Here is a 27,657-nt window from a genome sequence, read left to right as displayed (position 1 = left end):
CCTAATTACATATATCAATATTGTTGTAGAAAGAGTAATCGCAAGGTCTCGAAGGGCCGACATGATAAACCCATGCGCCCTTGGATCACAGAGCAGATACTTCAAACACTTAAAGAAAAAGAACACTGGCATCACAAATGGCACCATGAAAAACAAGATATACTACTCACAGCAATTCAATGTACAGCGGAATAAATCTGTCGCTGATTCGATCGCGCAAAAGGGCGTATTATACTCACCTAATTACACAGACCGCTGGTAAGACAAAAAAACTGTAGGAAATTGTAAACAAAATCATCGGAAAACAACGTAAGCTAACTGTACTTCCCGAAACTACTGATGAAGACGTTGAAGATGTTGAAGCAAAGTAAATGAAGGCGAATAAACGTGCATCAAGGTGTATTAAAGTGGAGTAAGGTGGATGCAAATGTATTAAGGCCGTGATACAAGTTAGACAAAGGTGGATTAAGGTGAAGCAAAGTGGATTAAGGTTTGTACAAATGGGAGCGAAGTAGATTAAAGTTGATTAATTTGGTACAAATTAGAACAAGGTGGATTAAAGGGGAGCTTTAATTTGAGGTGATAATTTAGACAAGTCCTCATGCTTTCGCCTTCAAATGACGTGAGGATACTTAAGTGGCCGATTTTATCTCGCTATTTATGCGAAAACGTCAAATAGTTCATTCGGTGAAAAAAGCCGCCGTCAGTCATCTGTAGCAGCGAAACCGCACGCAAACTCCCAGTGACTGCGATATGTGACGAGCGCGCCTCGGCGGAGTTCCCACGTGCTGCGACACCACGTCACGAGCGTGGCTCGACGTAGCAGAGCGGGCGAAAGCGAACATCTGCAATTGCCGGCAGCAACTGCAAGGCTAATCCCACCAGTAGCCTACGACCACTCAACTCAACTCAACTCTGCTGCCGGGTCAGCGCGCCAGGTTTTTTGAGGGGAGAGGAGATCGCCGCGACGCCACGTCACCCTAGCTCTCGCTCTCGCAAGCCTGTGTGGTCTGCATGTTCCTTGTCCGCGCAAGCTCTCGTTTGCGCCTCGGGGAGGCCAAATATGAACGCACCAAATGTCCGAACGCGCTCACTTGCCGTCGAAGAGTTCTTAACTCGAAGGACCGCTCAGCGGCAGGCGTTCAGTTGGACATTAATGTTTTCGCATCCACAACTCAGAAGTGCTTAGGGTTCCTCGGACTTTTTATCTTTCATCCCTCATCGTCTCACCTGGAGTAGCACGATAGGCCTCTCCTCCTCCTCCTCCTGTGGGAAGGCTCACTCTCGATATACAATTAAACTTTATATATATATATATATATATATATATATATATATATATATATATATATATATATGCGACTCAAATGGCGACATTAAAGAGGATTGAAATTGTGGGGGGTTTGCTATCATAGCTGGAAACGCGGCCCCTTGCGTGGGTCAATCTCCTGTTATTGTTTGGCACTTTTCATACTTCAGTCTGAGAAGAGCTAACATAAAGGACATGCGCGGTCGGTGTTTACATTACATTACTCATTATATTTGTCTGTGGGCTTCCGTTCTCAAAATTCTGAGGAATAACTTTGCAAAGAATGCAGTACAAGGTATGAGCTACTTTGGTGGTAGAGGAGCGATTGGGCATGCGTGGTTCGGAATTTGGTTCGGAATTTGGTTCGGAATTTGGTTCGAAATTATTTTTGCCGAAACGACGTGCAACGCCGACGCAGGACGCCATCGCCGGATTTTCTGCGATACGGGGTCCTTAACGCTGTCGCGTTAAACAATGCACGCGCCTTTCTGCGACGCGTGGCTGCTGCCGCACCATTGAGTTTCTCGCTATATTACTGTGAGAAACTCTGTGGCCGGCACCAAGTAGAAGTGGCACGCGTTCTAAGACGTTTGCAAAACGAACAGAGGCCTTCACGTACGGGGAAGGGTGGCGTGTCCTTGCAGCCTGTCAATCACGGTGAAAGAGTAGTTTAGGTGTTGTCACTTGCCTGACGCTCTATCATGATCGTTATGATATGTTGGCGTCCCCTGTGAAAAGGGGCAGTGACAAATATTCACCCAGCCTGCTTGAGCTATTCAGATATGCTATACATGCTTTTCAGTCTAACATTTTGTCTTAAATCTCTTCAATATTTTTTTACCTTCCTTAAAACTTCGGCATCTACCTTGTACCGTTCATTACCTATGCCTCTAACGAATCCAGTCCTATCAATGTGTTCCCTGCTTTTTTTCTCCACCGATACTCTAAACGTCGCTTGCTTATGTCGACTGATGACCAGTTAATGCTTTCATCCGGTTTAAATCCCAGTGCGTATGGAAGGTGTTCTGTAATAGCGTCACTGACACTGCTGCACTTCCTCCGGTGTCCGTGGTCGGCACCTGTACCGCGCAGCGTCGAACATATCAAGGTGGCGGGTTCACCTCCCTGTGACGTTTGCAACAGTTTTGTGTGTGTTATGCACATCCACTGCCCATCTCAGCGCGTTAACTTAAGCTTCTCGTATTCTATGTTGTGGTCGGTTTGCACGTGGAAGTTTTGTTTTCTTTTTTTACTGGCTTCTCAGTCGCGGTTTGGTACCATGTTGTTTGCTATGCAAGCTACAAATACAGAGGCACTTAGGACTCCTGACGTGCACTGATCGTGAAAGCATTCTAACGCCCGATACTTTTCACTTGGTCATGTGTTCCAATTGGGCAAAGTCAGTTTTGAGGAAGGGCCACCGAAATTTTGGCAGTGGGTCAACTCAATTTTGGGTGTGGGCTAGCGAAATTTTGGGGCGGGTCAAGTCAATTTTGGAAGTGGGCCGGGTTGGTTTGGAACGTGAGTAAAAATTGTCGAATTGGGCAAAGTCAATTTTTTGGGTGTGGGCTACGGCGTCCGTCCGACGCCGTGGATGTTCACCGTGGGATTTCACAGTACGAGCCGCAGCAGGTCCAGCGCATCCAGCGCTGGGAACGTGACGTTAGCACTTGGTCACGTAAGCTTTATTGCCATCGGATGTTAACGCCGGACGCTCGCCAGATTTACCGCTTCATGGGGAATATAAGGCATTTGCCTTAATAACGACGTACGCCGAGCCTGTGTGTAGTTGTCGCTGTTTATGCGCCTGGTGGCTGTCAACACCTAAATTATTTTTCCTACATTGTGAAGTGAACAGAAAAGTGTTGACTTAGCCTGGTTAGCCAATATCCATGCTGTGTATGATTGTGTTGTCTACTTCCTCGTCTTCCTGTCTAGTGCAGTTCACAATTTTGAGAAAAAGAAACAGTGCCTAGTCCCGTGTTTTACCTTCCTTTTGAGCCGTGTCTTTTTTGCGCCTACAAATTTGCCAAGAAACATCGCACGCACATGCAAGAAGATGGGAAATAAGCAAACGTTGTTGGTGTGCGTTCAGTTATTTTGTTTCAAGTAGGTTTGTCGCTGCGATATCAGCTTGTGTCTGTGTGAGAGATAAAAGAGATAAGAGCACCCGAAGTGTCAGCGCCCAATGTTTAGAGCAAGATTTATTCGTCGAGCATGCTTTGTAGAAGCAACGACTGATAACCTATAGGAAGAACGTGGGTTTCCGGCTGAACGGTGTGGGCTGTTTGATAGAGTGTAGGATTGCCAGAAGTCGAAAGCCAGTGATCGCTACAGCTCCTCGACCGGAAGCTTTCAACGTTCACGTCTTCGCAGTTTCCGCGGCATCTACTTTACTTTAAGGGATCAAATTGCAGAGCGTTTTCTTCGGCGAGATTCTTCAGCGATGACGAGACTCCGTTCGACTCCGGCTGAAATCTTCCCGATGCCCTCTGGGCGTTTCATGCGTGACCAGCGCATCGTTCCTCTGACCTAGTGGCCTAGCTTCGCAGCGAGCGGCAGCGAACACGGGCAGCCTCTCCGTGCCAGGAGCTCGAACCTCCTCCGCGGTTCGCGTGCGCGGCGCGCACGCGCCCTGGGTCGGTTGCGCCGGGTTCCCACGTGACCGGGCCACGTCACGGACAGCACTGCAGCGTCCCCTCGCTCGGGCTTCACTCCATTCGTCGGTTCGCCTCAAATTTTTTGGAGTCTGGCCAAAATGGCGACGGCGATGGCAGCAGGCGCCACCGCCGTCGTCGTCGCAGCGAGGCGAGCTGCCGGCCGTGCGTTGAGCATCGTCGTCGTGGCTGACTTGCCGTCGTTGCCTCGCCGCTGCGCTCCGAGGAAACCCCGCCGGCTCGGCCGTTGCCGCAGCTGCTGAGGGGAGTTTTGCTCAGCCGCATCGGGTGCAGTGCAGACCTCCGAAGGAGGCGCAGGAGCAAAGGCGCCCCGTGCTGTTGCCGCAGCAGCAGACACACACACACACGCGCGCGCAGGGGACAGCAGAGCGCTCGGCGCAAGTGCGAAGCAGTGAGGGAGTGAGCGCCCCCGGGATATAGCGGCGGAGGGGGGCGGCAGTGGTGGAGATCGCGGCAGCAGCAGCACCAACGGCGGCGCGAGAGCCGTTCGGCTTCTCGCCTTCGACGTCGTGAGCGGTGAATCCGCGCGCGCACGCGCGCGTTTTCTTGGAGTATCGTCGTCGCCGTATATGTTGGTGGCCGCGTCGTGCTTTGAAGGCCCGAGGGCGCCGCGGCGGTCGTCCGTTGCTCATCGGCGTGAGATCGGCGCCAGCGACTACGACGGCGGTCGGCCAACGGCGCGTGTGTGAAGCCCAGCAGGCGACCCGGTGCTGTGTCCGCCGCACTGCGTGGGCCGCCCCCATCGGCGGCGGCGACGACCACGACACCCGGGCCACCACGGTCACTACTGTGTGCTCCCCCAAGGCTGGATTATGCGGGGCTGACGGCGCTCTCCCATGCCTCCACAGTGTGAAGTATCGGGTGCGTGAAGCTCATTTTGTTGGCCTTTTCTCCTTCTTTTATTCCATTATTATTTAATTTTCGGCTTTGTTGCCTGGCGGAATCGTAAGGGTAATAATTACAGGGCGTTGTGTCTAAGAGGCAGATCAAAGCAATTGAAATTGTTAAAGCTGTTCGTCATTCTTACCCAGCGGACCTGCCGCACCAGTTATCTCGGCAGAATGATTGTATGTGTAACGAAGCGCGTGGCATCGGCTTACAGCCAGAGAAAGGATGATGCAGCTCAGTTATTAGCCCCGCTACAGTCGATCGTGATTACCAGGTACTAGACACAAAGGAGCGGCTATAGTAATACATTCATAAGGTGGCACACACATGCACACATGCGATAAGTTACAATATACATTCAACTTGCATGCCTCTTGACCTTTTTGATGTCATTGATAGCTGTGCGACAAGCAGCCGCAATTCGTAGGTGTGTTGAAAACCCCGAGAATTAGCGCCCTTTTGAGGGCCATCGTCGACCTTGGAAGACTACCGAAGCGATGAATTCAATGATTGTGAAGTGCCCCTCTGTCGTAATGGTTATAATTTTGGTTGACAACTTTTTGAGTTCGTAGTAAACTACTTTTGTTTTCAGCGATCACCTAGGCTATAAGCACGGGTTTACACTGTAGTGTATTGATGTAGTGCAGGAAAGCTTTAAAATAATTCAGTATGCGTGTTTTGATATTTTCCCGGATGTGACGTTTGTCCTTCGTATCCAGATGGCTTTGACATTTTCATCCCAATTGCATACCAACCTAGTGCTTAAATGGGGGGGGGGGGGGAAATGAGACACCCACCCTATCGTAGCAATTGCTACATTTTCCCTTAATTAATTACTTCTCTCCACCTTGCGGGCTTCCGCAGAACTATATATTAGGCCAGCCTAGTGCTTGTGGCAATAAATTGTCATCTCAGGGTAATCGTCGAGCTTTAGTTCTTGAACACACAACATTTCGTTAGCTAGCATATAGTAATGCTACGACGTCATAGCTTCACGGAAAATTTTGCAGGCTAGAGGAGTCTACATCAGACCGACGTTTCTGCCCTTTCCTTAGTAAATTTTTCCGCTCTTTTTCACTAGGCCTGTGAGTGATGTCATCGCATGCGTTAGCGGGCAAAATTAGACATGCTTTGCCTCATCCCGTGTCCCCTACATTTGTTTCAGCCCGCGATTTGAATTCGTGCGAAAATCAAAAACCGGAAAAATAAACAGCCAGCGTAGCATAGTTGCTTGAACTGCGGCGCATTGCCAGGTTACAAGGAACGGGGTCAAGGCAACCGACTACCGTCGCATCAGCGTTACGGCGTGCATTTTAAGGGATGACGTAAGAAGGAGAACAGGAAGCTTGCTTCTAGTTTGTCGGCTTCTTGGCAACGTAATCGCAGTTCGCGGCTTGGAGGCGTACAGCTTGCATCGGCACCTCGAACGCTCACAACACACCACGGAACAGCGTAAAAAAGATTACCGCCCCTTCCAGTCCGTGAAGATGGTCGAACAGCGAAGCTGCGTTAGTTAGACCGAGTGTTGCACCATGGAAAGTCAAACTTCGCAAGCAGTCTATATTGTAAATCTTTCGTTTCACCATTCTTTCACCTCATTTTCGCTTTTGCATGCTTTGCGTGGTAAGTATGCTTTAGAGTGCTCTTTTTTTTTTTTGCGGTTCGCTCAGTGTTTTCTTTTTTCCTTTTTTTTCCTTTTCGAGCGTAAGGCAGGCCCTACGACGACGAGCCCATTCACGAGCCAACTCTCGCTGACGCTCGCGGTAGGCACCTTCTTCCTCAGGAATGCGCACCACTCGTGGTCTTCCCATAGTTGTAGCTGGGATGGAATGTGCGGAACCACTAATACGAAGCTCCGTATATAAGGCGCGAAGCTCACCACTGCAGATGCGGGCGCTGCAATCATTTTGACGATTGGTTGGATTGGTTTGACGATTGACGTCTTTGTGTTTCTTAATGAGGTTACACACACGTTCGGCTGCGGCGGAGAGAACGGCGTCAGTGACGGTATGCCCGCAGTGCGCCGTTGTCGCTTGCTTTCGATGTCTCGAGTTTGCTCGGTGGCGTGGTTAGCAGCGTCCGCCCGGCAATGCTGCTTGCGATTCTTCAAAGTTAAATTTGTCCGTCGCGTGAGACAATGGATAGCTCATACCCCCTCAAGCAATTACTCAAACCCCCGTAAACGTGGCCTCCCCTTACGACGACAGAAGTGAAATTCTACGCTGGAATGACGAGCGGCAACGGAACCCGATGTGGAAGATGACGACGGCGCTTGAGTCATTGCTGATGATGATAGTTTTAGCGAACTCCGACAACGACGGCACAGGGTCGGCATAAACAGCTCCGATGAAAAAAAAAAAGGAGGAGAAAAGAACAGAAGCGCCGTCTCGCGGTTCTCCTACCACTGCATGTATCTTATTTATACGTTTTTCAGAGTTTACTTTGCCCAACAGATTGCGGTAAGTTATATTCGACGTCCGGAGGTGGTGAATGGGGGAGCTGTTTATTCCAGGATGGCAAGGAATGCGTATTGATGGGCTCATTAAAAGCGAGAAACAGGGCATTCATTCTGGACGTCCTCTTGCAGGCGAGATAACGGTTACTAGGAATTTAAGAAAGAATAGCAGTAGCATAAAGCACAGTCACAAGAATTCTGCACGTGCCAATATGCAGGGTGTCCCAGCTAACTTTAGCCAGGGTTTAAAAATATGCAAATGCCGCGTAGCTGAACAGAACCAAGGTAATGTTGTTTGCCGTCGCTTGGAGACACTCAAATTACTTTTTCATTCCACCTAATTAGATATTTAGTCCTAATTCGTTAATAAAATTCTCAAATATTATAATTAGATGAAAAGTGTCAATAAGAAAACTGTAGAGCCACATGAAATAATCCCGATGCAGCTTTATGTTGCTCAATACGTGCTACATAAAGGTGTTTTTCTGAGCGTGAAAGAAGCCCGCAAATGCACGCAAAATTGCTCGGCGACCGGCCGCTCGAGACACTTTGCGTGTATTCGCGGGCTTCTTTTAGGCTCGGAAAACACTTTTATGTAGCACGTGTCGAACAACAGAAAACTATATCGAAAGTTTCTCATGTTGCTCTACAATTTTCTCATTGACACTTCTAATCCAATTATAACATTAGAGAAGTTGATGCATAATTAATGCTAATTATCTAATCAGGGGAATGAAAATAAATGTTTTGAGTATCTCCAAGCGACTGCAAAAATTACCTCGGTTCTGGCCAGGAATGTGGTATTCGCATATTTTTAAACCTTGGCTAAAGTTAGCTGGGTCACCTTGCATAGGGTACCTCAACTAACGTTACCCAAGCTGTTTGTTTCATTTGTTTATTATTTTTCCTAATTAGTCAAATAGTAAGCATACAAGAATCACGTTGGTGGCGAAAGAGGACAGATGACCGTTTAACTGTATGTTGTAGCAGCTTCCCCCCCCCCCCCCCTTCTTTTTAAGCTTGCCTAACTCAGCTGTGTTTTATCAGGTTTTCGCCACAAGTGGTAGATAATGCTTGCTAAAACGTGTAAACTCGTCACAAGCTTTAGAGCGTACGTGTGTGGTCCAACACGTTACTGATACTGTGTGGGACAAAGGTCCACACTCTATCGCATAGTGAGGAATTGGATCGCGTATAATGTGGACGGCACTTCGTGGGCCGACCTGAATCATGTGTCGCTGACATAAGAATTGTCTGGTTGCTTATACACCCGTGCCACCAATGCCATTAAGTCATTAAGTTCTAGCTCAAGGTCTTCATGTAATGGCTGCGCTCATTATGTCTGTAGCATTTGCCGAATAATGAAAGCTTGCGAACCATTATGTGCCGGATTTTACCGAATAAAAGGGGCTTGGAACCGATCGAGTGACCGAATTCAAACTTGTATTAAATGAAACAGAGATTCAAGGCAAATGATAAGCCGCCTATATAAGCACATACGCAACAAAATGTACTCGACACGGAGTTCTTCGGTTAGAGCTGCCGTCACTTTCGCGTCGACATGACAGGTGCCGCGCTGTCAGAAAACGCACGAGATAATAGCGATCGCGCTCCAGGAGCCTTGCGCTTTTCTTGGGGCGGGTCATTCCACTAAACAGGTTTGTGTTTTAGGAAAGATATGAATGCGGTGAGGGGGGGGGGGGATCATGCGAGACAAAATGGGATGAAGTCATGGGGTGTCGTCTCTGAATTACAAAAGGAAGAGCTTTAAGCATGTGCAGCCGGTTTGTGGAACCCACCAGGCCACGCTGAGGCAGAGAAAGTGCGACTGTTTGTGTTCGTGCTTGTGCGGGAGTGAATGAAACGCAAAGAAATGAAGAACCGAACGCACAGAAAAGGTAAATTGGGAGAAAGACAGAGACGGAAGCAGCAATTAAGAACTCTCTCATTGCTTAAGGGTTCGATTAACTCAATGCAGCTCTAAACAAACACGCACGGACATGCACGCACAGCTACCTGCCACTCCTCCCTTCCTCCCTCCCGAAAGCATCCCCCAGCAACCAGCGTATGGCGAAGGATGGCGAAGTGAACCCCATCAGAGAGAAGTTACTTTTTTAAAGAGAAGCTCTGCTTTCTCTCTTTCCTCCGCTATGTGTGAGCGGCTGTGTGGCCGACAACGACGTGGTTAGTGCTGTCGAAGGGTGGGCCGACTTGGTGGGCCGACGTTGACACCAGCGCGCCGTATGTGTGCTCGCAAATATTTCAATGAGGATTGTAAGCTCACGCTGATCCTACCGGCAGTGCGATGTCACAACACTCGCACGCCTCACAGCGTCAATCAATAAAGCTGACCAATAAGCGTCTCCAACGACATGTGTCGGCACGTCTACTGGGAAGCTATTTCTTGGTTTCGACAACTATTTTAAGATTACTATGATTTATTATTGAACGCACTTTACAGGTCCGTTCAGTGCATTGGGTAATGGGGGTTGAACGAGAAGCAACATGAAACCTGTAATGTAAAGTGTAAAAATTCTGCTGTAGTACACAGCAGAATAGAAACACGATTATGCAAATCAGTAAACGGTAACAGCTTCCGTAAAGATACATACAATAAAAATGAGAGCAACTAATTTTATTAGACCTGATAAAATGGTTAAAAGTCTAGGGCGCACGCAAGCAGCCTTGTAAGCAGATTTATTATTTGATATATCTTACAGGTCTGTTCAGGGCACCGAGTGAGCAGTGCCCACAGTACTATTAGGAGAACGAGGAGCAGAAATAATACGTGTAAGTTATATATAACGGAAAAGAAACATAACTATACAGTACTTAGCAAATAAAATACTTATTACAATATTTCGACGCTTTCTGCAAACTCTCTCTCTCTTCGCGCAACCATGACAGCCACCGCAGGTCACGGCAGCTCCGTAACGTAAACGTCACAGAAGGCCATAAAATGCAGGCACTTCGTCAAAACAAAAATATATCGACTGCTGCGAGCAAGAGTGTCTCAGTTACGCCCTATTACGGCACGAGTTAGTCATGCGAAGTGAAACATGATTCCCAAATGGCTGAAAGTGGTCCCGGGCGTTCGTACGGCCGCACAATGGGCTGCCCCGAGCAGCTGACAGCTGCGGGGAGAACGAGCTTTGCGGTCCATCGATGCGAGCGCAGAGACGTTCGATTCGCTTACGGCGTGTTCCCGGAAGCACCGTGCCAGCTGCAGACATTTGATGGCCAGAGGGAAGGCAGTCTCTCACATTTTTTCCCCCCTTTTTTTTGCCATTCGTTGCATATACGTATATGCACAGGTTTCTTTTGGGTTGACTTTCTATCGGCGATTCGACTACGTTTCAGCCTCTCTGCTTCCCGTTTTTTTTTCTGGCCTGGCTGCTCGCCGAGCGCAGCCCGAAGAATACAGAAGATAAAGGAACAGCACACGTAAACATAAGTATTGTACGCTGACGAGGAAACAAGTATTCCGAGTTCTGAGAGGTTATTGCGTCGGGTGCGCCAGAAAAGCTGTGAGGTTCTTCGCATGGCTTGCGAAATAATGCGCCAGTAGAGTCTTTTATCTATTCACACATTACGCTGACAACCTCATTTAATTACTCGCAACCCTCAACAAATTGCCTAAGCTGTCATTAAATTTGACAAAACTTAAGGAGTGAATGAAAAACAAATGTGCCACCTATGAAAGTTGTTGCCTCCGAAGTGTTGATGAACATTTTTGGGTGTTTTCCTCATCTTTTTTACAGCGAAGCTGTTAAGGGCTACTTTCTTCATTATCGTGTCCGCGTGTAGAAAGAGAATCCCGAAGATAGTGCAGTGCCGGGCCGACCCGCGGCAGAGGTGCAGTTCGCCATTAAGGGACCCACATACACAGCTTCGCTGGTCATTCTTCTTCACAGAGTGGAAGGACACTGAGTTTTTTTGTTCTGTTGCGTGATTAGTCATATGACACACAAGTGGTTTCAAACACAGTGACACGTACCAAGACAAACAATAAGTATAACTTATTACGGCAAGTAAACTTTAGCGTGATTACGCATATCTGAGGCTTCAGACAAGAGAATTCACAACCATTGCAAGCACTAATTATAGCATCCTATCACTAATAGAACGATAACTTGCAGATTGGTGTTTGGAAGATTGATTCCCTACATTTCATTTCTTGCCTCTTCGGTGACGGCGATTTGTTTTTGAGCAGGTACCGTCCTTCTCAATATAAGTTGCAACATGGTATTAATCTGCCACTCCTTCTCAGCTGAGAAAAATTACAGGTACCATTTTTCTTCTAAATGGGATTCCATTCTGCCATTGGATGAAATTAAAAAAAAAAATTCTTGCGTTACTCCTGCTATACATTCTCGAAACTCCTTCGGTAATGGGCTCCCGCGTTGCAAATCATACTGAGCCCGCTAATATATAAAAAAACACACACCGGGAACTTAGTCTAAAGGCGGAAACTACGCGCAGCTCATGACAGTCAAATATTCGGCGCGGGTTTCCAGTATATTTTCTGTCATGACGCGCTATGTTGACACGTGAGGTCATGACAGTGAAGGATTACGGCCTACGGCCACCTACGCGCTTTTAATATTTTCGATAGCTTTGGTGTTGGCATAAGACAGCAAGCACGTTGAGTTTATCTCCGTTGTCAATCCAGGGTCTGACATCTCGGGTCGTGAAGTGGACACGGCGACTTCACGAACCGCAATGTAGGCGTCGGCGCTTTTGCTGTCTATACTTCATCTATGCATGCGTATTAATTTGCATTTTCTTCTAATAGACGTGTTTCACCAACTAGCCCAACAAGTAGTACTCCTACGGTGTCGACCCTGTGAAGATATGCCAATTACAGGGTCGTCCACATTTAGGGGAAGCACCTTAGTACTTAAGCGTTGATATCACAAGTAAACTAGAATGTGTGCCCCGTAGATCTTCGTGGCAATATTTTTCCCATGACATTTAATTAAAAGAAAGTTAAAATTGATTGCAATTAATACTAATAAAACGTTTCCCTTAAAATTGGAGGTACCCACGAGTCAGATGTGGTGTCCGCTTCAGCCGCGGCTTCTTCGTAAAGCACCGCCGAGGAACAAGGGTGGCTTTCAACGCTTGCTATATTATTATTATTATTATTATTAATTAGTGTTTTATAGCGCAAGGGCTACAACGACCAAAGAGCGCCAGCAACGATGTTGAGTAGCGCGGTAGAATGTTATAAACATGTCAGTGGGTATAATGGGTTGCAATGCCTGTGATGTACTGCGGTGGCTGTAAAGGCCTAGGAATTAAAAACATAAGGCTTGCATTTCTTGGGAAAATTTAAGATGATTATGTCGGATTTCGGGTAGCGTAGGGAAGATGAGGTTAAAGGCGGTAAGATATATTCTTCGAAAAATTAACATCATTAAGATAACTTAACAGCCGGTCGAGGGGGAACATCGGCTCAGCCGATAGGAAAAATGCAGGGTGCATAGGTAAATTGGTGCGGTAAAGTTCAGGAAAGTATTTTTTCGCGTGGCTTCCATGCCAGGGCATTGTATAAGAACATGGATGACTGTGAGTTGATTTTCGCATCTAATGCAGACCGGTGGATCAGTACCGGTTAGCAAGTATGAGCGTGTTGCATGTGTGTGTCCTATCCTCAGTCTCGACATGATTACTTCCTCCTGTCTATGCCGGTGTACAGGTGTTTGGGTAATGTAGGGTTGGATGATGTGAAGTTTGTTATTATTTTCTGTGTCCCAAGCTTCTTGCCATGCGTGACGCAGTATTCCTCGAACGACAGGTTTCATATCTGTATATGGAACATAACTTACATCTATTTGGGGCCTTAGACCTGCTAAGGCCGCATTTGCGTCTGCCGCTTCATTACCAGGTATACTAGTATGGCCAGGTACCCAGCAGATTATAATATGTAGCCCTCTCTTGTAGGCTAAGGTTAAGCTGCTGATGAGAGTGTTTATCACCGGATTCTTTCTTTGTTTTTCAAGGTGTATTGACCGGACCACACTTAAGGCATCTGTGTATATTATCGATTGATTGATCTGTTTTGTTATTTCTTTGACGGCGAGGAGTATAGCTTGAGCTTCAGCAGTGAAGATACTTGTGTATTTGTTTAATCTTAAATGGGCTACAAAATCTGGACCGATTGCAGCACATGATGTTGTTTCAGCAGTTTTTGAAGCATCAGTGTAAAATTCTGGACACTTGTACTTACTCTGTAGTGATCAGAAGTGTTGTTTTATAGCTTCTTGGGGTGTATGCTTTTTGTTTGTTTCTGTGAACGAGAAGTCAGAATATATGGTGACTGATTCCCATGGTGCTACTAACTCGTTAGTGTTATGCAGGTGAACGTCCGACAGCAATATGTTGTTTTCTTGACATAGCGACAGTGCTTTCAATGGAAATGGCTTTGCTAATGATGGCCGCTTTGCAAAGAGGGTTTGCGTTTCTGTGCTCTTCAACATTTGGTAACACGGGTGTTCTCGGTTGGAACTAATCTTAAGTGCGTACATAAAACTACAATACTTACGTTGTCGGTCTAGGTTCCACTGATTAGCTTCTACGTGCAAACTTGGAACAGGGCTAGTACGGAATGCACCTAGGGCTAGTCGCATGCCAAGGTTATGTACAGGATCCAGAATTTTTTAAACAGAACGTGAAGCTGATTGGTAAACAATGTTCCCGTAATCGATACGTGTTCTAATCAAACTGTTATACAGCGAGAGCAAGCATTTCTTGTCAGTTCCCCACGACTGGTGCGAAAGAATTTTGAGGATATTCATAGTTTTTAAGCATTTCATTTTTATGTTCTTATATGTTGCACAAACGAGAGCTTATCATCCAATATAACGCCAAGAAATTTTTGCTCCTTTTTTACACTAAGCACATACCCGTTCATCGTAATATTCGGTTCAGGATGTATGCCTCTTTTCCGAGAAAATAACACGCATGTCGTCTTTTCTTCATTAAAGCGAAAGCCATTCTTGTCAGCCCATTTTGAAAGCCTGTTCACTCCCAGCTGAATCTGCCTCTCGCATATGGACAGATTGCATAGTTTAAAGCTTATCTGTATATCATCTACATAGACATAGACTCCCATCATATAAATGATGGGAGTGTTTTTTGTAGTGTGTTCATTTTAACTAAGAATAGTGTGCAGCTGAGCACTCCTCCTTGTGGTACACCGTTTTCTTGCACAAAGGCTCTCGACACTGCAGTTCCCACCCTTACTCTGTACTTTCGTTCGGACAGGTAGCTTTTTATTATGTTAAACATGTTGCCTGACACGCCACATCCTTACCGACTTCGCGTTGTCAGTATGACACGGGCTTCGTAAAAGCGGCTGCACCGTAGCTTTTCTGGGAAATTCGCAATGACGTCAGTTTGTTAGTGAGTACTTATAGCCAGAAAATCACGTTTGGAAACGTCTCCAGTTATGGATTTGGCAGCTTGTTGCAGCGAAAAGGATAGCCTTAAACACAACGCCCTCTCATTGTATTTGTAATTTATATCGAAATCAAACAATAACAAATTGTAATAGAATGTTAATTACTAGGATACCGAGTAACGGCTGCCGCAGTGCTATAATTGACACGGCAGACTCGTGTTTACTATAAAAGTCCTTCGGATGGCAGTCCCTTTCGCTATGCCCGGTATTGTAAATACCCTGGAGTAGACACATGCGCGATCGCTTTCTTTGTAATGTATCGTGTTTTTTATATTGCCACACTACTGAGCCGCTGTATTTTTGCGCCATTAGTGAGGCTTCACAGCTAGAGCACGGCTGGATTTCTTTTATTGCGATAGCAAATATATGGACACTTGAGGCGTATATCCTCCGTTTTCGTTGCTATTGGTGTCATCGTGATGTTCCATATAAAGTCCGAGGACGATAACATCGTCGCTGGGCGCGGCATGCAATATGTGTGATTGAGAGCGTGCGACGGTAAGCCGACGATCGTGCCTCAATCTTGCGCACGCAGTGGAGGAAAGCGGGGAGGAAGCGCGCCGTCTTCCGTCGTGCGCAAGGCGCTGGGAGGAAGGGAGGGAGGAGACGGGGGGGGAGCATTCTACTGCGGCGGCGGCGGCGTATGGCGCAGCCTTGCGGGCCTTATCTTCAAAGCGATCTGCGGTGGAGACAGAGTACGCCAGGTTCTGAAAGCTTCGTGTGCGCTGGGTTTTCGCCGCTCAGCTCGCGTTGAAGCGAGAGGCAGCACGAAGGTCAATTCACTCGCTGCTGCTGCCGCGCTTCCTCACTCCAGCGTTTTGAAAGCGGGTATCCGCAGTCATCGAGTGAGATTTGTTCGTGTTTGCAAGTGGGCGCTTTACACCATGCTTGTTAATTTAATTAGTAAGTGAACGTTTACAAGTTCATACGGTTGATCAAACTACTATCCTTACTTCGTATAGCTGTCTACTAATTTGCCGTGACAATCGATGCTTCGCCTTTCGGGTGAAACTGCTACTTTTTTCGTTATTCTATTTATACAAACTGTAGGAGCACACTCCTAGGTTTCATCATATTACTTTACCTTCGCACAGTCACAAACGACTGACACATTTTCCCTGATACTAAAGTACGCGTCACAGAGGCGGACGTATCTTCCGTGTCCAGCAAACAGTGCGTAACTTTCGCGCGAACATTGACCTTTATTTTTTCTTCTTTCCTCACCTGCTCTGATGAAAGCCCCGGGACGCCATACAGAATCCTTTTCTCAAGAGAAATCGCCTCTACCCTCAGCCGGCTCCTCTGAAGCATTGTAACGCCCTGTGGAGCTTCCTTAATATTGCTTTTATTTGCGTGACGGGCATTTTTCTCTGTTGTTGACGTTCTTGGGTACTACCTTATTATTACCGTCAGCGCACCGTCTTCGCCAAGCCGGAAGAAGGGGACGCGGAGGAAGGAGGAGGCTTTGCCCCGTGTCAGGGATCAGGAGGCTTCGTGACGCCAAGCCGCACGGCAGCTCAGTTTTGGCGGGTCAGCGAACCGCGAAGAGCATTTTGTCTTCGGCAGCGCCGTGCCGCTGACTTGCAAGCTCTAGCTAGCTGGCGGCCTGCCTGCCTGCCTGCTTGCCTGCCTGACCGATTGGAGGAGTGAGGTGCCAGCAGTGTATCGACACGGCATTTGACCGTTGGCCATTTGGCATCACTCTAATAGTCGCCGCTCACCGTGTGTGTTCTTGTTTCTTACATCCCTCGTCCAAATCCACCGCGTTAGATGCCTTAGGTCTTTGTGAGGTCGCGTTAACTCGTTCCTATTTTTCCGTGTCTGTAGTTGCATCTGCGGGACTTATCTGCTGAGACTTTTGGGGTTTCGTATACCGAAACGATGTATACACGGTGTGGCTGCGTTCTTGATATCATCTGCATCCTGTTCGTTAAGGTGCCTTTTTCGGTACCCGACTTAAGCAAGAAGCACAACCTAATTTACGTGTTCTGCTACGTTGTGCGATACGTCGTACACGGGAATATACCCTCGGCTCGCGCTGTGCTCTATTTATGAAGCCTATTATGTGGCAAATACGGCATCTGTTTTCTTTGTTTTTTTGTTTCAGCGCTTCGTTCTTTTCTCCCATACACATCTCAAGTCCACACGATTTGTGCAGCTGCCTATTCGCAATATCCTACATCGTGTCCACAAATGCGTGCGGACAATAGACAGCTTTAGCTGGGCGTCCGCAACAGCTATGCGACCGCAGGAAGCCCGCAGAGGCGACAGTGCGCATGCGCAATACGCAGGAGCACGCACGTAATCTTGAGTGCGCCCGCAGATTTTCAAAAGCTGCGTAGCGTCCGCTGCTGGCTCTGCGGGCTTTGCAGATCGTTCTCGCGTGATGTCGTGTGTCCACGAGAGCGAATTTTACGATATGGCTCCCGTAGAAGATATGACTCTGGCTTGCGGGTTGACTTCGTGGCGGCTGATATTGGCTACAGTTTCAGAAGCTGGCATATGGCGGCACTGAGTAGCACACTACCGGCTCCTGCGCATGCAGGTCAGCAATCCCCTTCTCTAGTTTTGCGTCCGGCCAGCTATTTGTGCGCGCGCCTTTCGCTACGTACGCACGACCTCACACGCTGCGTGTGTTAGTATCGCACTTTGCGTAAGGTGCGCCGCGTATTGTGTGCATTCTATACTGCACAAAAGAGTGCGTATCTTATGAGCGACGCAAGTATATAGCATCAAAGTATCCACCCTCGTATCCCACCGTGAAATTTCGACACGTGAAACTACATAATTTAAGTTTGGTGTTGGGCTGCTAAGCACGAGGTCGCGGGATCGAATCCCGGCCACGGGGCGCCGCATTTCGATGGGGGCGAAATCCGAAAACATCCGTGTACTTAAACTTAGGTGTGCGTTAAAGAAGCCCAGGTGGTCCGAATTATCGGATTCCCCCACTACGGTGTGGCTCATAATCAGATTGTAATTCTGGTAGGTAACATTCCAGAAAAAAAAATTTTAAATAACTTAATTGTCTTACGGAACGCTGGTGGGCTGTGCTTATCGTGGCTGTACGTAACGTCAGCCCGCGACTTGCAGTCTTAAAGGTAAAACAAAAAGCCCTATAAAACATGCTTTTATGCTCATTCGAAAAAAAGAAAAAGAAAGCAGAAGAAACTGCTCACGAAATTTGAAAGCTTTGTAGATGTATGCCAATCTGAGCAATTAATCTGAGCAATCTGAGCTGCGACGCGGAACCACGCTGTCAGCCCGTTCACCGCCGCAGCCGTACAAACTCCTAGTAGCCACCTCCAACATTGAGCCGGCAAAACGTGTTGCGAGAAACTGGCTGAAAATAACCCCGCAGGAAGAAAGTTATCGCCTATTCGAGTGAGCTATACGCTAGGTAACTTTTATTTTATAATAATTGATAATAGCTTCTCGAAGCAAAAAATTCGGGACTTAGACGCGGGTGGCGTTGCTGCCTGTTCTTTGATCGGCACGCCGGCCTTCATCGGCGCACTTCAGCGGCGGTTTTGGTCGCACGAAAACCGCTTCGGAACTCCCCCCAACAGCTCTTCTGCAAAATAAATGAATGAGTAAATAAGTAAACAAATAAAAGAGAAAGTCTGCACACGCGTGACGTCATTCGCCGACGGCGCAGCAGTTTGTGGAGGACGCCCTCTCGTCTCAAGTTCGAGTCGGCTGCGATCGACCCCCTTCGCAGCCCCGCAGTGGCAGGAAAAGCGTATCGACTGCTCTAAGGCGGAGTGAGGGCTGTTTTCGAGCAAAGTAGCTAAAGTTGGGCGCGCTCGTCGCCGACAGACCGCGTTTGCGTATGCGCAATCAGCGCGGGGAGCCCATCGAACTTCGGTCGGTACTCGCGATGAAGGAGCTCGTTCTTTCACACTCTGTGTCTTTCTCGTTCGCACGATAGCGACTCAACGAGCGAGATCCGAGCTGCGCGCGTACGGTAGACGCAGGGACAGGTTTGACAACGGAGTGTGCGCTGCTAATACGAGGCACGCGAGCAACCAAGTGTGGTTCGATGAGCGCGGCATTTCCGACGACACCTCGACTTCTCCGCTCACATACCGCGATATCCGGCATGTTATCCGAGAACTTAACGTTCAGGTCTGATTCTCGTACGAGTTGTATACATGGGTGCTGAAGCTTTGAGGTATTTAAGAACTTATCGATTTTCGACGACGATATGATCATCATCACCATCATCATAAGCAAACACAACAAGAAAGCACGTAAGCACGTGAAACGTACTTTTAAAAGTTGCCTTATAAGCGGACAGCAGTTAATAATTTTTTTTTTGTTTCCACGGCCCCCTTTATCCTCTGTTTCCTACATTCAGCACATGCGTTCGCGAAGCAGTACGCATGCTGGGGTTGTTCATAAGGGCAGCTGCCGCCGTACAGCGCAGACACTATGGCTATGTGCTGCTCTGCATAAGGTCACGGACACGATCCTCGGCCTCGGCGCCCGCGTTTCGCTGGCAGCTATAGATACAAAAAGGACAGTTCACCGTACTTTGGTTGCGCATAAAGATCCACGGGGGGTCAGCTTGGTTGGGCCCCGCTGTTTCTGTGGTGTGTTAAATACTATGAATGAATCTATCGGTGTCGGCGAGAGAGCGAGACAAGGAATGTATAGGGAGGCACAGAGGTTAACCGGAAGTACGTAGGTCCGCTTTGTTGTCCTACACTGGTGCCATTGCTCCCAAAGTAACTCGGCGCAGTTCATACGGTCTGCGGGCCTACGGGCCTACATGACAGACTTTGGGAACGTTACTTGCTCCGGCTGTATTCTGTGCGCGGGGCACTACGTTTTTGCTCCTTTCTCTCTCACTTGTGATGCCAAACACTTCGATTTTTTTTTTTCAAGGCGACCGGCAACCGGGGGACCCTATATACTTAGGAACGAAAAACTTCAGTTGACTCGGCTCCTACTTCATATTACGTGCGAATTCTTGCGGTATCTATGCACTCCCTTGCTTACTTCGTCTTTTTGTTTCTCTCTTTGCCTTCTTCTTTCTATCTGGAGCGACCGGCGACGGCCGCCAAAGTCCCGGGAGCGGTTGCAGCGCCCGGGCGCGCGAGCCATCGCCGCACACGCTCGTCGACTCGCTGGCGTGCTCCGATCGATGCTTCTCTTCTCGTTTCCCCCGTACTCGCGTCCGCGAGGTGTAGTGCGAGCAACTGGTTTAGCGATAACGCCGAGTCGATCACGCAGGCCTGACAACTTCGGGACTCACGGGCCGTCGCGTACGCGAGCCACCCCTCCTTCCTCCCCATTTTCCCTTACTGGAGCGAACGTCGGCATCGACTGCGCCACGTCGCCCCTTTTGTTTCTGCGGGAAGGATGGAAAGGGTGAAGGAACGCTAATGCGAAAGAAGCTAAAGGAAGAAAAAAGAAAAGAAAGGAAGAAAGGAAAAGGAAGACACGCTTCCTTAACTTCGTTATTTCGCTCCCTTTTTCATCATTACCGCGCATTACATTATTTTTATGCTTTATTGCTTGCTGTTTTTGCTACAATATGCGAAAAGTGTACTCTGAAACGCCGTGCACCTATATTTGTGTGAGCCTAGCGCTGTTATCTTTCGTTCTTTCTTTTTGGAGGGGGCGGGCTTTTCTTTTTTTACTTTCTCTCGTTAATGAAATCCCGTGATTATCGCTCGCCCCGTTCATTCCAGAACGCCGCCGGTGAAGAAAACAACGATGTATGGGATGCGAAAGGTTGGTTGGTGACGAAAAGGGGTGCTAATAATGTACGAGCAGCCTTATTACCTTCTTTAGGCGGCGCAGCATGTAGTCTTACCTCAGCAAAAAGGATCCTGTGCCAATGGTGCGGCGATGATCTAAGAAGGAATTCTCCATAGCACAGCTTGTCAAAGTTTCACACAGTGTTTTGACACCATTCGTGCTCCCACTATAGCTTCCTACACAGCTCCTCAATCCCCAACTTGACAAATAAATCTCCAACGCCCTCATTTATCTCCATATACTTATACAACTTGGCCTTTGCACTGGTTCCTCAAGTGTCTTGTCTGAAGCCTCTTAAGCGTCATATGTGCTTTCGAGGTGTGGGCTTATGGCTTTTTGCTTGTGATAGCAAGTGGTAACATAGCACAAATAGAAAGCAAAAAAAAAAAGAAAAGGGGGATATGAAAGGCAGAGATGTCGGCCTGAAGTAGATTGCTCTAGACAACTGCTCTGAGCTGGCGAAATAGGAAGAGGGAAAGAAAGAGGAGCATGATGGGGGACAATGACAGTAGAAGGAACATGCAAAACACGTGCACACCATCTTAAGCCTAAATGAAAGCCTGGGCCTGTACATATTAATAGGTCGAGTAAGGACAGATCCTCCTGCAAACAAGATATGCAGTCACTCCAAGGGCCCAATATTATTGCCTCTGACAACAGTTGGCTGTCCAGGCAGGCGAAGTCATCAATCAACCTCTGTCCCTCTCCCACGTACTGAGGGAAGCCACATAGTACATGCTCTATAGACTCACACATGACACAGCTCGCAGTCTGCAGAGTGGGTGGATCACATTAAGTGCACGTAAGCACGAGTAAACGCCACTTCCAGGCTAAATATCTGCAAAAGACTGGCATTACTGGGCCATAGCGTTCGTGCTCGTTCGTGTTACCTTATCTATGCAGGAAGAGGATGCTGATAGCTAACGGTGAAACTAGCTTTGCGAAGACATGCTGGCAATCGCTCCGTTCGGACATCCCCTTTTAACGTGTGTGTAAAGATACCGTTAAATGTGACGTAAATGACAACGAATTTTCTGGACCGACGCGTTTCACCTGCAGCTGACGTTTCTGAGACACTGATTTGGCTCAGCGATTGGTACCGTGGTAGCAGTATACTTTCCAATCGTCACCAATAGCTGTGAGTGTGGCGCGAACATGAAGCAGTGGAGGAATCAAACGTTCGCGTTGATTAGTCACCTTGTATATGATTTTGTCTGAAGCCTCTTGTGTGTCATATGTTTGATCACACAAGAAAAAAAAATGTGCCGGAAAAGGACTCAAAATCTTTCAACAAAATCATGGTGGCAATAGCCGTGTATACTAGATTTAGCCACAATACCGTGCCGCATGCGTACGTCAGCAGCACCGTGTGCAAGATTGACCTGAACTTGCTATCCCAAGTACTTTCAATCGCAGATTTGTACGAATGACCTCTAGTGTTTTTCTTTTCCCGTTTCGACATTTAATGGTCTAGTTCTTTTGTGACTAGTGACGACCCAATCCTTCTATCAGAGGGCTTTTTTTTGTTAATCTCTGACTGCGAACGCTAAGAAACGAGATGTGGTACATAAAGCAAATCGGCTTATAGAGCCACAGATGCTGGTGACCGGCGCTATTGTATAAGGAATTCAGCAAAGCTACATCATACAGTACTTAACTATTCTCACTGCGACAAATATGCGCTTCCAATCGCATAAGTCGTTTAATTAGGCGAAGCCTTCATTGCCTTCCTCCCTTGGGTTTGGTGAGCCTGCTCGGGCTGTTTCTCACCCAGTAGTGAGACAGCGTAATCTACTGTCACGTGGTGCGGCCATTGCGTATCATGTGCCGCGCTTTACAGGGTGTATCGCGCACTGTAGCCCTTGCTTCACGTTTTTGGTGGCTTATATGAAACGCGCGTCAACGCAATTTCAGTGGGTTTAAGAGACGTTAGCGCTACCTTCGACAGTCGTTGTCACTGGAACTTCTGTCGCTTTTTCTTCCTCGTGCGGAGAAGGTGGAGAGCGGGATTGTGCGTATGCGCTGCGGAAGCGCACAGTGCTACTAACTGTTTGCGTGGATGCATATTAACGCTGCAACAACCATAAACGACGAGACAGCGCGAATGACGCAGACGTTGAAGCAGTGCAGTATTATACAAGGGCCCCCTGCTGCGGCCTTTTCACGGAGAAACATAAGCGAGGCGTCTTTCTCCGACGACATGTAGGCGGGGATGGATCGGCACTCCGGCGGGCGCATGGCTCCGAGTTTGATGGAAAGGGTTAGGCGGGGCGCAAACGATGCGTTACGCGGCATCACGCCTTCGATGCGACCGTCGAAGGCACCGCTACCTCCCGCCATGATTGAACACGGGCCGGTCTTTGTCTCTTGCGCCGTCTGGCGCCGGTCGCGAGCGCGGGGAGCTGTGCCGGTCGTTAGAGCGCCGTGCAAGTGAGCAGAAGAAAAAAGTGTGCACCGCGTTTGCCGTCGCCATATATGCTCAAGCGAGAAAGAGAGATTGGTGATGCGCGAATATGTACAGGACTGTTTGTTCCTCGTAATGTTCAAAGACGAAATGAAGAGCTAAGTTAGTATAGACTTATACATTGCTGTTTCCCCAACTACTTCTGCATTTTTTTCTTTTTACGGTAGAAAATTGCTCGTCTGTCTGCAAAAAAGAACATTTGGGGCCGCATTTTGTAAAATTTCTTTTATACCCGCTCTACTCATTTATCATCATCTGTCTCGTGTAGTGGCTGATCCTGGCAATAGCAGGTTTCGGCTGCGCGCGGACCAATAAGGAAGAGCTAGCTATGAGAAGGGAAAACAAAGAAAATAATCCTGACGAAATACGGCCGACTGACTTTTTTTTTTCTTTTTAATTGAACGCCCAAACCGCAACGCCTATATGATATCTTGTTGAAGTCAAGGACTCAACGATGCATTCGCGTATTTCAGCTCATTCTGCGCAGAACGCGAGCGTGAGAGCTGACAGTCCGACTGTTTGTTTGCAAATGTATTTGAAATTTGTAAATGTAAATGTTTGTCGTCGTTGTAAAAATAAACCCGGACACCCTGCTCATCGTACCTGCTCTTACGTAATTATTTCGGACGCGTTTTCTTGCACACTGTGTATTGCGTGCTGGCGGAGCACCAAAAGCGTTGCAGATGTTTCTTAAACCTGTACTTTCATAATTTTTTTGGTTGTCATACAATGCGCTGCGTTGCAGAGAGAGTGAGAGAGAGAAGGATAGGTTGAGTGAAAGAGAAGCTCTTTAATTTATCCTGTAGAGAATTGCCTGGCAGCGGCCTCCGAGGTCACACCGGCGATCACACATCTTGGAGTCCGTGGCCTCCAAGATCGCCGGTAGGAGTGGGGAGAAATTAAATAAGCAAAGTGCACATCAAAGACGCTGGACGTGGGCAAAGTACATTGCAGCGCACAACGTACAAACGAGTTAAAGTATCTCATTGAGACCAGTGTCTTCACTGGAAGGTTGAAAATGCCTGCGTTACGCGGGACACACAGGCAGCGCAGTTCCATTGGCCAAATGCACGTCGTAGCTCAAAGCATATTAATTTTCGCAGGAGTGTACGACTAAACGCAAGGACTCGAAGTAACTGGTCGACAAAGAGTTGTTGCGCAATAGTGTCATGAACCGATGCTGCTTGTCTACAGAGGTCAGCTGGCTTAAAAGGGGCGAGCAGAGATAAGCGTTTAAGCAAGGTTAGTAAGGTGAAATTTTTTGTCGTCTACTGATCTAAAACTGCGAGTAGGTCAGTTTGGAAGTTGCGTGGGCGCTTGGTGTGCTGCGAATGATGCGATAACGACTCAAAGTTTCTGCTCGAGCTAGTTGCCTGAGACGCCACATATATATATATATATATATATATATATATATATATATATATATATATATATATATATATATATATATATATATATATATATATATATATATTGAAATACCACGGTCGAGAAGACGCTTTATTCCAAGAAGGAAAAATGGCGTCGATGCAAAAACGAACACGAGCCGATGATTGATGATGTCTTTGTACAGAAGTCCGCATAAATATTTACACTAATTTCCCCTGTGGACGGAAGCGGCCAGCCTGGCCGCACATTAGACAGTGGAACGGAATTAAAGGGCTTCAGGCGGGAAACGTGCACGATCTCTGTTCCGCGGCAGCGTCGGTCAGTTGGGGCATCAACAGGTGTAACGCGATAGTTCACCGGCGAGGTATGACTTTGTAGGGGGCAATATATCGAGACTCAAGCTTCTTACATAAACCGGGTGTTCGTGCAGGTGTCCATAGGAGCACGTCGTCACCAGGGCGGTAGGAAACGAAGCGGTGAGAGGCATCGTACCGATGCTTGCGATCGTCTTGGCTGGCTTCAGTGTTCATACGGGCGCGACGACGACATTGGGCGAGACGAGACACAAGCTGGTCGCAAATGAATGGTGAAGCGGTGACGGGGCCAGAGAAGAAAGAAACGTTGAGTGATGAGGTTGGGTGGCGGCCGTATACTAAGAAAAACGGAGAGTATGGGGTGGTCCGTTGAACAGCCGTGTTGTATGCAAATGTTACAAATGGGAGAATCTCATCTCAGCTACGATGGTCAGGTTGAATATACATGGACAGCATGTCGCACAGCGTGCGATGAAATGGCTCTGTTAGGCCGTTGGTTTGAGGGTGGTAGCTAGTCGTTGTCTTGTGCACGGTGTTGGACGCTTGCAGAACTTGATTGAGAGTAATTGAAAGAAATGCCTCGGTCGCTCAAAAGAACGTGAGGCGCCCCGTGACGTGAGTAGATAGCCTGCAAGAAGAAGTCCGCTACATCTGAGGCAGCTCCTGAACGTATTGGGGCTGTTTCAGCGTACCAGGTCAAGTGGTCAATAGCAGTGACGATCCATCTGTTGCCGTCTGGAGTAGGTGGGAGTAACCCGAAAAGGTCAATGCCGACGACAGAGAAGGGTTGTGCTGGACAAGGAAGTGGTTGTAGCGTCCCGACCGGCGCAGTAGTAGGTCGCTTACGGTGTTGGCAAAGCGTGCACGAGGCAACATACCTAGCTATGATCGCGGAAAGACCTGGCCAAAAAAATCGGCTGCGTATGCGCTCGTGTGTTTTGTGGTAGCCCAAGTGGCCTGACGTAGGGTCATCGTGTGAGGCCTGCAGAACAGCAGCGCGAAGAGAGCGCGGTAGAACAGGAACCCATCGATGGCCTTGCGGGTGAAAATGTACCGGTAGAGCACGTTGTCTTCGAACTTGAACAGTTTGAGCTGTTTCCGTAGCCTGGCATTGGGTGGAAATGAAACACCGCTAAGGCGCTTGATGATACTATGGCAATAAGAATCGGCGGGCTGGTGAGTGGAAAGCACTGAAGGGCGGTTTGATGGAGTCAAGGAAGAAATCGGTGTAATACACGATGCGTCCTCCGTGCAGCCAATTTGACTAGGCGATGTGACGTGTTCCGATGATGGTGGTAATGGTCATCGTGAAGTAGCATCGGCATCTTGGTGCTTCCTTCCGGCCTTGTATATGACGTCGAAATTATACGCTTGTAATCGGAGTATCCGGCGGCCAAGCCGTCCAGACAAGTTTTTGATTGTCGGCAACCGACATAGGGCATGGTGGTCGGTCACAACCGTGAAATGTCGACCGTGGAGATATGGACGAAATTCCTGAATGGACCAGACAACAGCCAAACACTCTTGTTCGGTTATCGAGTACTTCTTTTCCGCGGAAGTGAGAACGCGGCTTGCATGTGCAACAACCTTTTCGCAAAATTCGTGGTCGCGCTGCAGCAGTACGGCACCAATGCCGTGACCGCTGGCGTCAGTATGCACTAATGTGGGCGCCTTGTCATCAAAATGACAAAGAACAGGTGGGGATGTTAGTGCGCGCTTGAGTTCTTGGAACGCGGCTTCACACTGATCGTTCCAATTGAAGGAACTTGAACTAGCAAGGAGGTTGTGGAAGGGCGAGGCAATGCTGGCGAAGTTCCGGATAAAATGTCGAAAGTATGAGGCGAGTCCAATGAAGCTGCGCAGTTCTTTTGCACGAAGTGGGCGTGGAAAGTTGAGCACTGCGGAAATTTTGTCCGGATCGGGCTGTATGCCGCCTTTGCTAACGAGATGACCCCGGACTTTAATCGTTGTGCTAGCGAAACGGCACTTAAATTCCTCGTGTTTAGTTGAAGTCCGGCATTAGAAAGGCATGTGAGCACTTCATCTAACCGTTGCAGATGGTCAGTGAAAGTCGAAGCAAACACGACGATGTCGTTCAGGTAACATAGACAAGTTTTCCACTTGAGGCCGCGAAGAACAGTGTCGACCATTCTTTCAAATGTGGCGGGAGCATTGCATAGAACGAAAGACATTACGTTAAACTCGTAAAGACCATCCGGAGTAGAAAAGGCGGTCTTTTCTTTGTCCGATTCGTGCATTGGAATTCGCCAATATCCGGAGCGAAGATCAAGGCTGGAAAAGTATTGCGCGCCTTGCAAAGAATCGAGGGCGCCATCGATACGGGGCATCGGACATACATCCTTACGGGTGATCTTGTTTAGCGCGCGGGAGTCAACTCAAAATCGTACCGATCCATCCTTCTTCTGCACTAATATGACGGGTGATGACCAAGAACTGGCGGAGGGACGTATGATGTTTCTTTTCAGCATATCGGCGACGTTCTCCTCGATGATTTTGCGTTCGGCCAAAGAGACTCGGTAGGGACGACGGCGTACAATATTCTGGCCATCGGTGTCGATACGATGGAAGGCAACGGAAGACTGTCCGAGTGACGAAGTATCCATATCAAAGGAGGCCTGATGCTTCGTGAGCAATTTTAGCAACGCTTCACCCTGAGCAGCAGTAAGGTCAGGACTTATCACAGAAGCAAGGGCAGATGAAGCAGATTTGCCCTGTTGAGGAAGAGTTTGCGATGCGGCAAGAGGAAGCAAGGAGACTGGTTGGGTATCCATACAACAGGTCACTGCGGAGCCTTGAGGTAGGAGGATTGTCTCAGTGGTCGCGTTTAACGCGATGACTAATGCAGAACTTTCTTTGAACCGCACCAGGCATGAAGCGAAGACAATCCCACGGGCAAGACAGCGGC

General features: G+C 48.0%; 1 protein-coding gene across 1 annotated transcript in view; it reads left to right on the top strand.

Moving 5' to 3' along the window:
* The first annotated feature begins 3,920 nt into the window (after positions 1-3,920).
* LOC142582728 (unconventional myosin-Ia-like) overlaps positions 3,921-27,657 on the top strand; it is a 172,744-nt gene continuing 149,007 nt past the window's right edge. The window contains exon 1 of the mRNA XM_075692718.1: positions 3,921-4,848. The gene's annotated coding sequence lies outside the window, so the exon portion shown is untranslated. The remainder of the gene's footprint in view (positions 4,849-27,657) is intronic.

The sequence above is a fragment of the Dermacentor variabilis genome, chromosome 5 (genome assembly GCF_050947875.1).
Source record: "Dermacentor variabilis isolate Ectoservices chromosome 5, ASM5094787v1, whole genome shotgun sequence".
In the NCBI taxonomy this organism is placed as follows: domain Eukaryota; kingdom Metazoa; phylum Arthropoda; class Arachnida; order Ixodida; family Ixodidae; genus Dermacentor; species Dermacentor variabilis.
This window is presented reverse-complemented; position numbering and strand designations above follow the sequence as displayed.